This window comes from Epinephelus moara, chromosome 4 (genome assembly GCF_006386435.1).
Source record: "Epinephelus moara isolate mb chromosome 4, YSFRI_EMoa_1.0, whole genome shotgun sequence".
Taxonomy (NCBI): domain Eukaryota; kingdom Metazoa; phylum Chordata; class Actinopteri; order Perciformes; family Serranidae; genus Epinephelus; species Epinephelus moara.
In genome coordinates, this window is record NC_065509.1 from 33810858 (window position 1) to 33827925 (window position 17068).

The 17068-nt window shown below is 39.9% G+C and overlaps 1 protein-coding gene across 4 annotated transcripts in view; it reads right to left on the reverse strand.

Moving 5' to 3' along the window:
• Nucleotides 1-17068, reverse strand: part of lingo2 (leucine rich repeat and Ig domain containing 2) — a 311243-nt gene that overhangs the window by 33174 nt on the left and 261001 nt on the right. The window contains exon 1 of one of the 4 annotated variants that reach the window (XM_050043130.1): nt 5668-5718. The exons of the other annotated variants lie outside the window; for them this stretch is intronic. The gene's annotated coding sequence lies outside the window, so the exon portion shown is untranslated. Of the gene's footprint in view, nt 1-5667; nt 5719-17068 lie in introns of those variants that run through there. 4 annotated transcript variants of the gene reach the window in all.

Here is a 17068-nt window from a genome sequence, read left to right on the forward strand (position 1 = left end):
TATCTGCCAGCAACCAATTACTTGCAGAGGCTTCCTACAACTTGTTTCAGCGGTTCCAATTTAATCAGAAGACAAATTAAACAGGATGACTAGCCAATGTGAAAATCAAAAGAAAGCATAGAATAATGTACTGAAGGAGACTGTTGTGCCATCACATTTTTTTGGGGTTTGAGAGCAAAGATCAGGTCGCCGCTGTGCAAAACTCCGCAATACAATTAGGTCCGAAAAAACCCCGGAGGAGTGCTTCGCAAGGAGCCTTTAAAAGGAGCCGAGCCTGGCGTAAAACCGGAGAGAGCAGGCAACACAGCCGCAGCACAGCCACAGCTTGCAATGCCAACATTTTCTTCTGGTGACTGGGTTACAATATTATAATTGAAACATCCACAACCTCTGTGTTTTTCTGCCAATTAAACTGCATAGTTGGAGGTGGGACCATCTATACATTCCAGACTGTGCCCCTTCTTTATCCATTATACCCACATCATCCACTTCTAGAAATACAAAAATTGTCTTAAATGTTGGTTTCATTACTGACCCATTTCCAACCATTTTCATTCAGGTTTCAGTGTGATTGGACATAAAATCTGTGGCCAAAAACAGCACCACAAAGCACTGCTGGTTCCAAGGTGCCCCGTCGAGTTGCTTCTAAGGACGCTGTATCATGATGGTAAATAAGTTCAGGGGGAAAAGGTTATTGCTTCCAATCTGGCGGGGGGAAAAAGGAAACATGATGACTCTAAGCTAGAGGGCACTACTGTGGCCTAATTATAGTCCAGATGGTCTGAATAGGTAGGACTTCCAACAATTAATTACTGAAAGTCCATGTGCTACACATGGCCAGTATTCCTCCAAAAGGGTAAACAAACATATCCTCATTTCTTATCAAGTGGAAAAATTTAGAGGGATTGTTTTTGTCCACAAAATTATGATTCTTAAATAGATCATTGTTTATATATGCCAGGTATGCCTTGATGTGAACATCTTAGCACACAGCTTTAGTACCTCTGTCAAATTTGATTTTGTTTGAAAAAGACAAAAACAGACCTCTCTAGAGAAACTCCCTGACATTTCATGACCCGGTTCATAGCAACTGCGTATCCATCTTTTATCTCATCCCATCACAGATGTTTCTGTGATAACATGAACCTCAAAAAACATAATCTCTCCACTTGATCATGACCGCACTGTACCAAATTCAATGTGCACACCGCTAACTGATTGTGCTCCAACGCTTAAGTGTTTCTGCAAAGAAAATTAAAGTGCCTCCAGGGTACATTTTTTGTGATTTAGATCAGGGGTTACCGTGAATTTCTGGCACCCAGTTTGCAAAAACAAGGTGGCTCATGAGGGATCAGAAAATAGAGCTCTGCTTTTCCTGATGGCTGTGTGACTGGTCAAATGACAGGAAGTTTTATCTTTCACTTTAGATAGAGTTGGACAACTTCCTTTCCCTGCAATATGAAGATGATGTGTGGGTTTGTCTTGGTCACTAGCCAACATTTTTTTCTGTGTGACAATTAATTTGATATATATCATGTATGACAAAGCCCATGGGGCCCATTATAGGAGCCAGGATATCCAAAGGGTCTTGTGGAGACACTTCAAACCTATCTTCTTTCGACAGATACAGTGCACTCCGTTCTGCTTTAATAAGAGAAAAGAGCAGCCTGTGTCCTACCATAGAGAAGTCTATTTTTACTAGTTGATAGCATGCTTCAAGTTGGAGGATGAGGGGTGCACTTTTTTAGAGGGGTGTGGAGTGCAACGGAGGAGGAGGGGGCATTATGGAAATTAGTTGCAATTAAAGAGGAGAGAGTCAAAACAGCACAACAAGGCACAATCATGGAGCTTGTGTGATCATAGAGTCAGAAACGCGCGATAAGACAGCCATAGATGTAACAAAGGGGAAACATAAAGGGATTTTAGTGTTTGGTGGTGAGGGTAACTTGCTTTGATGTGGTACGTTTAATGCAGGGGGCGTGTTAGAGTTATGGTAATGCCTCATCAGAAGCACAAAGAATTGTTAAGCAGTATCTCCTGTTGCTGTATAGCAATGAGAGAAGTGGACATTGGGTCTGGTGCAGCAGGAGTAATTTTACTCAACAAAACTGCTGCCCAACAAGACCTGCGATAGTCTGGTGACCCGTCCAGGGTGTGCCCTGCCTCTTGCCCAATGTCAGCTTTGATAGGTCCCAGCTCTTCAGCGACCCCTAACAGGACAAGCAGTTATGCAAATGAATGAATGAACAAAACTGCTTTCAAAAAAGGATGCACTTAATATCTAATCAGTATTGTGTTAATTTGGAAATGCCATGGTGGAAGAAAAATGTGACATCATCACTGTGTCCTGCCAGGTGCAGTATGAATGAATATTTAAATGCCTTCAATGCCTTGTTAGTCAATAGCTCAAGATAAGAAACTAAATCTCAAGCTTTTATAAGGGTCCTGACACACCAAGCCGTGTTGAATTGGTGTCAAAGCCGGTCACGTCTGTTGACGAGTGAAATTACTCTGATGGCAGTTCATCTCAGCCCATGAGAAGAGAAACAGAAGTGAGGAAAGCAAAAAATGACTAATGTCAAGAGCGCAGGAGATCAAAGCAAACTTGTTATACTGGGTTAAATTATTCTTTTAGCCGTTAAGCTTATAATGAATCATAATTGTGATTGTTCACTGGTGTTGCAGTAAATATCATTTGTTCTTTCAACATCGAGTTGTGATGTTAACGTGCTAAGTGGCTAACTAGCATCTTGAATCTGTTCTGTCGGTTATCTGGTTTCTCTTTTTAAATGATGTAGAATAATTTCACCTCACACAGGCAGAGGGTGTACGTGCTAGTTGGCTGTTGAAGGATGGCAGCCTTCATCTACACTAGCTCTGATGTTGGTTTGGTATGTTCTCACCTTAAGACAACACAACAGCAGTCACAGTATCAGGTTACCCCTCGATGTGGAGAGGGATCATCTTCACATAGCAGCTCGTCTCCTCAAAATGATGTTTACATACAACTAATTTGTAAGTAAATACATTTGTGATGGAAATATAATGCAGAGAGTATTGCTATTTGCGTTACAAGCAAATGCTGCTATCAATGTACCTGGCAAGTTGCAAAAGTGATGATTCTGAAGGTTTAAGCACAATGTTCACAGACAACGTATTTCGTTTTATGCCACACACTTGCAACACACTATCCACATGTAATGACTACTGTGCCTATTTTTATTCTTATTTTATTTTATTTAGATTTAGCCGAAATCACAATCTTTCCCTAACCTTAACCAAACTGCTTGTGTTGCCTAAACCAAGGACAGGAGTCTGGATGTGAAACCAGGATTCTGATGTCACAGTCTTGCACTTTGTATGTCTGCTAGCCACCCCCGACCACCTCCACCAAGTCCAGCGCAGTACATAAATGTAGTGTTTCATTAACTCAAAGAAAAGTTGTGTCTGAACATAATTTAAACTAGAGCTGCAAAGATCAATCTGTCAGTTGTTAACTATTAAATTATTAAATAATCGTATGTAGTGTTTAAGAAATAAAAAAGCCAAAATTCTCTGATTTCAGCTTCTTAAACACGAATAATTTTTGGTTTTATTCCTCCGCTATGACAATAAACTGAGTATCTTTGGGTTGTGGACAAAACAAGACATTTGTGTACGTTAGGGAGACACTAGTCAAAATTTTCATTATTTTCTGACATATTATAGACCAAACAACTAATCAACAAAGAAAAATGACTGATTTATTGATTATTATCCCCCAGATGAAACTGAATGCATTTATTCATACACAAACATAATTTCCTGGAGACAGGGTTGCACACAGAGGAGTAACCTATGACTTAATTTGCATGTGACATAAATAATAGATTAACCTGGTAAAAAACAAATATGGCAACTGTGGCTTTTAAATGTGGACTGTGATACTTTGAAAGAGTTACTATCACAGGTGATGGTAAATGTGTGTTGGGCATGTGTCGCTTTCAGAAACTCTAAAACTGTGAATTAACTGCAGGCTCGGGCATTTTTTCCCTTTCATTAATGCACAGGAAAGCAATTACGTATGTGAACAAAATTAAGGAGTCCTGATGTCTAATGCATTACAGCCTGCTCACACCCCGTGGCCCTCACTTTTGTGTTTCCACTGTGATGCTGTGATAATTCACTTTCCCTGTAAGAGCTCCTTTTTTTTTTCTTTCGATCAGTCACTCAAACAAAAGTCTTGACTTGACTCATCAAATTCTCAAGGTGCAGCCGAAAGCAATTACAGAGCCTCTGGGTGGAAGAGCTATAGCCAAGGCCTTTTTTCTTACTCTGCCCCTAATAAAGGCTCGCCTTACAAACAAGATGAATCATGCTCCTCTTTTCCTTAAGCCTCAGCACTTTGGTGAAACCTCTCAGACGAGCATTGTATGCTCATTACACCGACACCTTACTGCTGAAAACAATAATGGCTCAGATTTCCACACCATTTTAGCAGGAGGAAGATTAAGCCTAAAGTACAGCTCTGTTAGAAGTACCATGCAGGCTCTTTGTCTTTTTTCCTAGCTCTCATACTGATGGTTTCGAGCTGCACGTGGCTCCGATCTGAATCTCCGGATCATCGTCATTAATGTTTCTCCTTTTCTCTCATTGTGTGTGGGAGTCAAATGGTAATAGGTGGGATTCTGACACATCATTGTAATACAATAATTTCAGGTTACAAGGTATGTGTTCATGTTATAATTGGGGATGCATGTAGAGAGGATGCATTCATCACTCAGTGTACCGTTCTCCCCTACTGCAGCATTACTCATCTGCTCATGTGGAGCAGATGAGTAATAGGATAATGGGCCGGGTAGTTTACACAAAAGTTCTGTCGTAAGATAGATGCAGCTAAGTACGGCAACTCAAATGCGCAGGCTGTTCTGATTTTCCACAAAAGGGCATCTGGCATCATGATGTTTCTGTAAAGTTTGGTGGCACTGGCGCTGATTTTATGGGATGACATGGATTTACTCCCATCTGTGTAAGAGTCAAAAATAATAATTTGTCTGAAGGCAGACACAATATCAGCGTGGCACACATAAACCATTCCAGGCAGCGAAGGGAGATATCCAAAACCCCATTTTAACTATTACAGATTTTGAAAACTTTATTACATATTTTATAAGTTATATAAAAACATAGAAACCAGGAATTATACAACTGCAAGCATCTAAATTAGGCTATGAAATGTAGCAACTGTTTGAGTGCAGACACGTGTACACTTTAACATAAGTGTAGATTTCGGGTGGGGTGGGTGCAAGGGACATGTCTCCCCCAATATTTATAATATGTGTTTGATGCTCAAAATTTTCTAATGGAGGAACCCAAACCCCCCTGTCCTATGTGCCCCCTCCAGTGTTGAAACAAAACCTAAGCCTACGCACTCTAATAATTAAAAATAAATTAATTAATCTTAATAAATCAAAGAAGAATACACAGAAATTAATGCAGATATGACTTCACTTTCTCAGATTATCACATCACAAGGTACTGTGTGATGCGTGTGATATAAATAACAGTGTATTATAAACACATCAAATGAAAACACACTGTTGTACAAATTAGCCTTAATGATCCTAATTAGGATGACATACATATAATAATCATATCTAATAGAGATCTTGAGTAACAGTGTCTTACCAGTGACTCAGAGAGTAGCCTACTGATACTGCTGTGCTGCAGAAAAAGCAAACCAAGCCAAAAAACAGTCCCCTAGAAAGCAGAATCCACATCTTCATCCTGTGTGTTCGCTTCTTTCTCAGACAAAAAATCTCTCCAGAGTATCACAGCTGCAGGAAACCAAGGCACAAACGGCCGGCTGGACATTCGTCATGCACCGAGGGTAAAAAAAAAAGAAGAAGTTATTTTTGTTTTTCTCTCATATTCAAGGCAAAGTCTTTTAAACTTTGTGGATACTGTAACACGAGCAGAACGCAGACAAAGACGATTCAATAGGTCTGTTTGTCTGCTAATGCAATGCAGGCTGCTAGCTAGTTACCTAGTCTGGTTAATTAACCCCTGGAGGATTACAGAGAGCAGAGGCTGTGCTCTCAATGGGCCTACTGGGCTCAATCAAGACCACAAACTGAACATTGTATATGGCATAAAAGTGTTGTAGTAAACACATTCTCTTCCCTCTGCCAAACCCTGGGGAGCTCTTAATCAAACCACAATGCACACATGATGGTGCCTCCACACAGAATGAGGAGGAGAAGAATGGAGAGAAAAGAGAGAAAAGTGTGTGATCTCACAGGCCCTTGGCCTTTCATCTGAACTCCTGTGTGACATTTTAGCTCCACTTCACTCTGTGGGGACGGTTTGGCCAAATGGTGGGAAGAAATCACAGTATATTGTACTGAATTATGCTTTGTCTTAATGATGTGCTTCACCTTGTATGGTTTTGTTTCTCTCACAGAGAAGTGGGCTAGCACAATGCAGTCAGAGTAATCTCACTGATATATGTCATTCTACACAGAATGTGATCATTAACAATCTGTTGCAATGTGACTGTTTTCCCATTCAATCTAATGTTACAGACGTTACGAGCGTGATCTGTCCAAGCAGCGTTTTCCCTCTCACGTGATGAGCGTGGATCTCACTGTTGTTGCCTAAGAAGTGCATTTTTTTCTGTTTAATTCAGTTACATGAATGGTAGATTAACTCTGTTATTTACACTAAGTGTTCAGGGATTACTGGGCCTTTTTATGACTGCTAGGCAATTTGAACCTGATTAAAAGTGTTTAAAAAAATTCATAATTACACGAATGCCAATAAGAAAACAAACATCTGTCTTTATTCCTGAGATGTGTTTTTTTAAAGATGCATTCTTTCACACTACCTGCTGGGAAAGATTAGTCATTTAGGAAAGAGGTAAGACTGATGAAACAAAGTAATGAATTGTGCGTGTTCATTAAAAGACATCTTGATGGTGTCTTGCTTCTGTACCTGCTTCAATCAGAGTTTTCTGGTGAGACATAACATGGCAGGAGGGAGGTAATTCAAATGTAATGAAGAAACACAGTATTTTCTGAGTGTTTAAAGGAATACTTCACCTCCCAAATAACCACGTGTTTATCATTTACTCACCCCATGTTGTGCTGAATTCATTAGGAAAACATACAAATAAATACATATGATACAAGTAATCATTAAGAGGGTGAGGTTTCCTCTGAGCACAGGTCACAGGTAACACAGCACTAAAAATACCCAGAGGTACATTTATTTATTTATTTTTTGTAACTGGTGGTAAACTTTAAAAAAAAACAGGCAGTTGAAAGAAGACAGCAAAGGTTCCAATCATATCACCGCGGCAGAACATTTATCATCCGTCGAGGCCTTCTTGTAAATCACCACAAGGTCTTGCCCCCAAATTACCCGGGACACAGCCGGAAAATAAATAATTAAAGGCCCATTTTCTGATGTGAGCTTCCTGAATGATAAATGATAAGGCTTAGATGGCAAGCACGAGGAGCTGAGTTCTCAAGTCCTTCAACTCTTGGTAGAGGGAGGTCAAGGATAGGCGGTGGGGCGTGTGCGTGGGTTACAGTAAAAGAAAACAAGCTGACTGACCGACTGAGTGACTGGCAGAGACATGATCTCCAAACAACAGGGGACTTAATAAAGTTCTGCATTTTATTGTAGCACATTAAGTTTCTGATGTTAGTGTAAAAGGTAACCATAGCAACAGCACTGTTGCTTCAGGTTTCTCTCTCTGTAAATTAAAATCACTGTAAAAAGCATTTGTAGTTGTTTAATGATTACATTACAGCAATTAATGTGTGTACTGGATTTTTATGTTATGTACATGTTGAAACATACAACTACTTGCAATGCGCCATTCTGCAATGTTCTAAAAACCTGCTGGTTCACACCAATGCAACAAGATGAAACGGTGTATCATCTCAATGCAACAATTCTCTGTACTTAAGTTCTGATTTCCGATTTTTCAGGCTCATTTTGTGAGCTAATTTGTGTTAGCTCCTTAAAATATGAATGAGGATAGTGATAGTGAGATACTGGCTACAGGTGCATTTGTAGTAGTGATGAAATGCCGGAAAACGGAGACAAAACGAGCATCAGATGGACTGTATTCATAAGAAATATGCCACAACACAGTTGTGCACAGCTGTGGGCTTGAGTTGAGCTCAGCCGGTTCACACCGCTGCAGCTTTTCTCTGTAACATTCTGAAACAGTTTTATCTCGTCATGAATCTTTGGTCTGAACTGGGCTTTAAAGGTTGAATGCAAACATGTTGGGCATCTGCTGGAATGACAACGCTGTAGTATTTCTTGGGATAACAGTCTTAGAAAACATATCTACATCCAAGGGTTAGTTGTGACATACAGTATAAAATCCAATACCCAGCACCCAAGCAGAGACATGCCTTAACCCCCAAGGGATATTTACAATGAAGTCATCCACTTGAGTGCCTGGCTTTATCATATTTTTTCAGCTATTTGTTCGTCTTTTTTCTCATTACAAGAAGGCCAGATGATTTTGGGCTGAAGAAGTACCAAAGATGCTATTTTGAATTTCTTCGCAACAACTTTTTGGCCCTGTGCATTTGTTTCATTTACAAAGTTAAACCATTGTGCATGTGACCTTAAAATTGAACCTTTTGTATTCCTTTTGTAACAGTCAGACATACAGACAGACAAATTTATAATAATTTGATAATGATTTGTGTCTGCGAGACATGAACATACACTGAGATTAAAAACACATTTCCCTCCTGGGACATTAAAAAATATCAATGTATCTATTTATGCACTGCAGTATAATACTAATAGGTATATTACACAGACAGGACATTATCTGAAAGCATCAGCAGACTGTTTATCAGACCATCCCATGTTTTATATGTGATAGTTCTCATTGTGAATCATATCAGATATTAGATTAGTCATCTCTTATTTTGAAGGCAGACGCAGCTATGTCTGGTTTTTATCTCTCAAGCGCTGCCCCAGAAATTACCCGCCTATCTCACATCTATAATAAAAAAAGACAGCAGCAGAACTATCTAAAGTTCAGGTTGTTCTCTAGACTCCTTGTGAGTACACAGACCTGGTAAATCTGCCCTGTGGATTTCATGTAGCCACAGAGTGACCAGTGGTGAGGCAGCAGGGGTGTTTGTTGATTTTTTTCCTTGCAGTAAAGGGTATCTTTCAACCTGGACCTTTATTCCCTATGTTTTTGTGTCTAAATGACTCATGGAAACAACAGTTTCTGAAATTGGTCCAGCATTAAGCGAGAGCACTGCAGCTGGCGGCAGGCTAATGTAAGCACTCAGGGCAAGTCCTGGGTCTTCAACAGGGGGTTGGGGACCCCTCTATGTTCCTCAGAGTTACTGCAGGGGGGCCGCAAAATTATTCTTGATTTTTGTTTTCCTTTCAAAAATTAAAATGTGTCTTTTCAGACACATTAACATGAATCCAACATTTTTAAGCCTTTTGCAACATCTTAGTTGAGTTCCCCACCGACCTGAAAAGCAGATACGTGCTGCAGACGGAGGCTGAAATGGCCTCCTGCCTGACAATCTCCATCTGTCCAGTGTAATATGTAATGTGATTTTAGACAATATATGTTGCATGGGGTCCCTTCTCAGTCTCTCTTTCAGCTAAGGGGTCCCTGGCCTGAAAAATCGTAAAGACCTTGGTTTTAAGTTTCTAAAGTGAACGTAACCACCTCTGACATTTGTGCACTGTCATTCACTTCCACTATAAGTGCTTGTATTTGCCACTGACAGACTCAGATTATTATTCTAAGTATCTGAAAACATCATGAAAAAGACCTTTTTTATAAAGACTAAGAACTTTTTTGTTGAACCAGAAACAGCCTGAGAATCACTATTGCCAAACCCACCAGACTCCATTTAAATAAACAATAACTGAAATGTGTATAGAGCCAGCATAGTTTCACTTCTAACTCTGTGAAATAAGGGTTTATTTCAACCAAACCAGATGGTGACTCTTCAACAGTAGTAAGGCAGTTCATATGAGTTTTATTCTCTTTCTGTCAACTTTGAATGAATTGTGCTTGACGATGATGAAATATTAAAATGCAGTCTGGTGGGTTTGGCGACAGCAATTTAGGGGCTGTTTCTGATTAAGAAGCTTACTCTTTAACAAAAAACTCTATGTCAGTAGGGAGCCTTTCCATAAGTTGTTTGACACTTAGAATAATAACCTGAACACGTCAGTGGCAAAAACAAGCTGTTGTAGTTGATTTACGTTTATGGTTTGAAAATAGCCTGAATAGTTACATTGCAGCCTGTTTCATGCTGCCAGCAGTCTTACTCAATACTGAATGAATTAAAAATAAATAAATAAAAGCTATTCCCAATTCTCACTTAGACACAAAAACATAGGAAAATAAGGTCCTGACTGAACAATACAAAACTTACCCTTTAACACTTAGGTGTGATCTGTATTTATTTCATATTTGAAATCCTAATATGCATCCTGTGTTGATGCCCTGGAGTCTACTGGCTAAACCATATTCACTTCTTTTAAAGTTCAACATTAACAACGCTTTAATCTTCAATTCACCCACAAAGCTTTAACAGCTAATGTTAGAGAAATCTCAAAACAATCACAGTAGAAAAGCCAAATACTAAAAAATTAAATGTTATTCAGTGAGGCATAATTGGAGCACGACACCACACAAACAACCTACAACACTATCACAGGTCCAAATCATGTCATAAGTGATTCAGAGTACTGGCAGCACCCACAGAAAACTGTGACAAAGTCAAAAGATTGTCCTTTAATGTGTGTTAAATAATGCTGACGGTCATGTTCTGTGCAGGTACTAAGAAGAATCCAGAAATTTCTAAGGATTTGAGTGTTTACTTTAGAAACACTGTTAATTTTAGGTGGTGAAAAGCTTGCAAAGAATAGACCATCGTGGAATAATAAAACCCTCCATTAAAACACATGGTAATGAAATTCGTACTAGGTTCAGCAGCTCCCAAAAGCAGAGTGAGGCAGGGTTCACTGCAGATTTTATAGACCCCAGAAGCTGTTGAGGAAAATCACGTCTTCATCTCCATCATGAGTAACATCGACAGACTAATATCAGATGACAGTATTGCCTTGATATACAGTATTGGCTTACGCACACACAGACAGACACACAAAAGCTGGCATGTGAGAGTTAAGGCTCAGTCTTTAGCCCCCTCCTGTTCTCACTTTGCAATACTATGGCTCAGTTCTTACGTCAAGTTTAAACTGACGTTTCCAGGTGAATGTCTCCCACAAGCTCAAGTTCAAACTGACTCTGTTCCTCCCTGTGAAAACCAACCCTCTTTAAGATAAAACTACAGGAACACCTTTCCCATGTGCAAAGACCTTTGTGTGATCTTCCACAACCAACTGTCCTATAAGATGGTCGCCGCTGTTCTAGCCTGGAGATTTGTTCTCTACAGCCTTGTTTCCACCTAACACTTTTAGTATAGTACCTCTGGAGCCAAAAGTAACCCTTTAGACATGGTACCTAGTCTCTAGGTCCTATAGCATTTCCACTGCAAACAGTACTCTTAAATGTGAGTGGGGTTGTTGTCACTCACTGCTCCGTCCAGCACTCACTGTATTTCCTCTTAACCAGTGACACAGAGGGAAGTCTGCACCTCATTTATTGTCCACTAAACAGGGTTGTACGCCAACATTTTCAGAACAAAATAGAACAGGCTGCAGTGAGAGTCTCTCTCGATGGGATATTTAAAAATAGCAGGTTTGGGCATTTAGTCCTTCTTGGGCAAGTTCACAGGTTTAGTGTTGCTGTAGCCCACAGCAACGACGCTCTGTGATGCTACTTTTTCTCCAAGTGAGGATTAGAATATATGCAGTTCACACAATCCTGTCCAAATTAATATATATTTTTAAACGCTTGATGATTCACTCATTACTAAAAGTACATCCAAAAGCAATGACAAAACTAAAGTAATGGTCAAAGTTGTCATATTGCAATTTAAGTTGTGCTGATTGATTCACGCTGTCAACTCATGCACTCTACAAGTTAACATTCCACCTTGGAAGTTGCCGGCTGTCGGCCCAGTGAATTTAGTTATTTTTTCTCAGTCAATAGCTGCTGCTAAAGGCAACAACACATCCTTTTTTTTCTAGTTATATTTTACTAATATATGTAAAACTCTCCACAGTATAAACAGTGGTTACATGAGCCTCAAAACCAGCCACAACTCAGCCCTGAGCAGAGTGACCATCCTCTATTGACCAATCAACAGACTGCAGTATTCACAGCTCCACCTTTTAGTACCAGATCTGTGTGCTAGGTACCCCAACAGAGGGGGGACCAAAAATGGCGACGGTCCGGAATGGTTCCATTGGTACCATCCACAACTTTTCATAGTGGAAACGGAAAAAATGCGTACCGAACTGAACTGAACCTTGCCAGACTGCTTGGTGGAAATGGGGCTAAAATCATCCACTGGACCACACAGCGCCTCAAAAGAGAGCAGCTCCTAGTTCCTGCTATTGTCATCTACAGGTTTGCCCAATGTCAGTCTCTCATTATTGGCCTCTTTGTTTTTTCATCTCTTTGGCTTTTTAAGCACTGTTGCAAACATTGACAGAGGGGCTCTAGATCTGCTATACTTGTGAGGTGTGATTGTTAGGTATGGAGGCCAAAATTACAAAAGTACATTATCAAACCCCCCTCACCTGTTTATTGCAACACAGAATTCACACTTTTAAACACTTTGCAGCGCTCTAAACTTTGAGCTGTGGATATGAGTTCCCTTTCTCCTCTGACAGCTTTGGGATCATAACATATTGTAATGTAAACTCAAATAAAATAAGCCTCAATTTGCCTGTCTTAGGGGCCCTGCTGAATGTGATTCCATCAGCTGTGGCAGAGAACATTGTGCCATATTCACCTCTAGAGATGAGATTAAGTCGGCACAGAAAGATGTACTCATCCACGTGTGACCTTTCTCAATATGTCGCTGCAACATGAGGGAAACTCAAAAACATGGCAACGTTAGGGAGTTTTGTTGTGAAAGCTTTTACCAAAGAGCTTTCTCGTTACTTCATAGTACTATGAGAATTCAAAAGTAAGGTGTAAGGTGATTTCCCAATTCGAGGTGAACTAAATAAGTCAGTAAATGGATCAATGCCCAGTTAGCTAGAAATGACTTAGGCTATGTTAAGACTGCAGGCACATCATGTTAAGGCATGTTATTAGGTTTAGAGAAAGCATCATGGTTTTGTTACAATCCCCATGTAAATTCATGTGACACTGGTCACATACGTCACAGGCGTAGTATGCTACACATACTAGCAGTCTGCATCGCAATTAAAATACCCTGACTGACTTTTGCTTTCGCAGGACATGAACAGAGGTCTCCAGGGTGAAAGTCTGGCGTCTGTTTGACCCATTCACCTCCCCTCTTGCACAACATATGGGGACTTTCTCACATTTTCCACTACAGCAACTGCTCACAACATTAAAAAAAATACTGCTAACCGGTGCATCTCATACCGCTGCTAAAGGGTGCCATGTTGCATTGGTATCTGACACTGAGGACCACTGGACAAGTATCGGTATTAGATGATTTGGGAGTGAGACCACGTCACTCTTGCACCAGACAAACCTCCATAGCGCTCTGCTAGCAGCAGCATGGATTCTACTCAACACTTCTGTCACTCTGAATTTGACGTTGTTGTTGTGTGTTGCTCTGCGAGTGATGCAAAAGACACTTTGAAATCCAACTTGGGCAGCCAGAGCTTCCAGATTGAGATGCATCTGTGAGATTCTGGTTAGAATCTGATTTCAAACATTTTGCAAAAATCACATTTCATGTAGTTTTTGGCTGTCCGAAATCATTCTTGATACAATCTGGATGCCAAAACACAGATTTGGGCTGGCAGTTCGAACAAGGCCTTAGTGATAGTTCCTATTGATCTGAAGAATGGCTGGCCCACACATTTTGAGCTTCTGCATGAACTGACCAGAAGGATTTTTGTTCTTCCACTTGGAATAAAAACACATATATGTACAGTTGTTTACTAACTTATCAATATCACCCATTGTATCTTAACAAAGCTAAAGTCTTGAAATAAAAATGCAAATGCAGTGGAGCTGCAACAATAAATTAATTAGTTGTCTAATCAATGAATTGCTATCTAACTTGATACCTGATTATTCTGTTTGAGTACATTTTAAAGGAAAAAGGTGAAAATTCTCTGATTCCAGCCCCGTAAATGTGAATAATTTCTGGTTTTGTCTCTATAGCCCTATTCGCACAGGACTGGTACAGGACTGTGGAGATCGTCTGTGATCTCAATCTTGTGCAAATGTGCCATGCCCATATTTTTTCAAGTAAAAATTCCATTGCAAATTACCGACCATATTTCAGTCCCAGTCCCAGTCAAATAGGGTTTACGACAGTGAACTGAATATCTTGGGGTTGTGGAAAAAACAAAACATTTAAGGTCATCCTCTTGGGCTTTAGGAAAACATTACAATATCTACTCTTTTCATAATTTTCTGACATTTTGTAGACCAGAGCAACTAATCGATTACTCCAGAAAATAATCAACAGATTAGTCAGAAATAAAAATAATCATTAGTAGCAGCCCTAAAATGCATTATGAAACATGAAATGACCCCTCTATCACTATTGCTTTATCACAGTTAGTGTAACAGCGCCCTGGAGTACACACACTGTCTTGACCGTGATGGACTGTGAACTATGGATTGCATACATAATCATATTGGGACCTATCAGACAGTACTCCCAACATGCATAAGCAGCTGTACATGTATACATTTCTATTTTAGTTATTGTATGAATAACAAAGGGTGGAAGCTGAGCTACAGGAGTTGCTCTCAGAAGCAACTGTCAGAGGTGTATATCCTACTGCATGTTTGTTCCTGCTGTAACTAGGACGAATAGCCAAATAACTGGGATCTGTATTATGTTCAGCTTAGTTCCCTGTGGCAATAATGCAGTATATGAAATGAAAGATGTTTGTAATTGTTGAGTTTCAGAAGTTGTTTTTGTACACAGGAGAGCTGACACAAAGTTTTGCTCCAACAGAGAAAAATCTACCATTTAATACAAAGACAGTTTAGTCCAGGTTTGACAATACGATGTAGTTTAAATGCTGGAGGATATTTATTTTTATATAATGTGTAGAATGAGTAATTGTTTACACACAACCAGGGAATGATACCATACTTATCTATCTGCTCTTTCTCATTAAATCAGCAATTCTGTTTAAGTGTTTTAAGATTGATTGTGGAAGCAAAACAAAACAACAAAATATTACCAACTGAGATAACAAAATATTATAAAAACATCATGTTCAGGTGCTGTTAGCACTCAGTGGCCTTTATGTGATTAGTAGACGTTGAAATTATCAGCTCTGCCCACTGCCTGAGAGCCGCGCCCTGCCTTAAAGATCTTTCCCGTTCAATTTAACGGCATGTTGCCCCCGTCCTCCTTAACTATTTTTCCTGTGCTGTTCCGAGGCAGTGCATCACTTCTGCTTTTTCATTGGACAGGACACTCCACAGTCCTAGCTGTACATGGGTGACCATTACCCCCCTCACCCAACTCTGCCGCATCACTTAGCTCAGATTTAATTAACTCCAACCAGCCTTCCTCTTGGAGTGATGGCTGCAGAGGACTGCCCATCGGGGGTTTCTGATCAAGAAGTGGACAGGAATACAAACTAGGACTTCAAGCTGGAGGAAAGCAGAGTCAAGATGGCGATCGTGATGCCACGGCTTGTGAAAAAGAAAGCATAGAAAGCAACAGTAGGATTGTGCTCTTTGCTACGGGCCAAGGCTTCTCCCTCCACAACCAACCCTTTATTGTACTGGTATCCCTAACCTCCTTCCCGTTAGCTCCCTCTCTGATTTTTCACTCCTGTGCTTAATTAGGCCCTACAGTTAAACAATGCTCTCAGCTTCTGAGAGTCTTACTTTACCAGCATTAAGAGAGAGAGCAGAGAGGGGGAGATTTATATTCAACTCACATGAAACTATAAGAAAAAAACTATGCTGACATGCCATAATTCACTCTGGCTCTGTGGCTCCACTTGTGGGTGGAAACCAGCTAAGACACACATGCACACACTGCGGCTGATAATACGTATAATATGTTCTATGTGGTTTGACATAACGTGGTAGTCTGACGCTCTATTTAAAGGCATGCGAGAGTGGCATCTTCATTTAAGACGACTCCGTCCGTCTGTTCTGGCCTACGTTCTTCACGGATACCGAGTGATCCATGAGGACTCCTCCACAACAGTGTCAGCAGCGCCTGACAAATGTGCGAGCCCTGCAAAATGCTTGTACAAGCACAAACATATCTGGACTATTTATCTTCCTGCTGGAAAATTTATCAGAATATGAAAGCATATCAACCGCATCCATTTTGTTTGGAATCAAATCTGACAATAACAGGCAGACATTGGGCAGATGATAGATGGCGAAATGTGGAAGAAAACAGAAAATAGCAATTTCACACTAAAATTATTTCATGTTTAATATCCGGTTGGTTTCCTTCCAGCTATTCACATTTCAGTTGTGAAGAAGCAATTCTGAAGTTTGATGTGCCTTGAAATAACTGTTGTCAGGGATACATCACTGACTCAAACTCAGTAAATTTTATATATTTTGCCCTGTGGATCACCTTTACTTCGACCTCTTATTTATCATCAGTACCCTTCAAACATACATATATACACTTATTCTTACTACAGAACACTTCAGCTTCAATCACATATGTACAGTCTGAGTTTCCTGGGTGTTTTCTTAAATGTAATATCTGACTCTTTGTGTTTGCCAAAGGGTGAGCTAACCTTGTCCTGACCTGTTGCCCTGGGTACACAGTTGTTGCTCGGATATGTGCCTGGTCTTTATAACCCTAAGTAGGTCAAATATATGAATAAAAGCAGTGAACACAGTACAATCTGAGAAATACTGTAATGTTTAATCCTAATATCATAAAATTGTTAGTCTTGATTTAAACAGTTAAAAATCTAACTCTGCTCTGTATCATAACATCATACA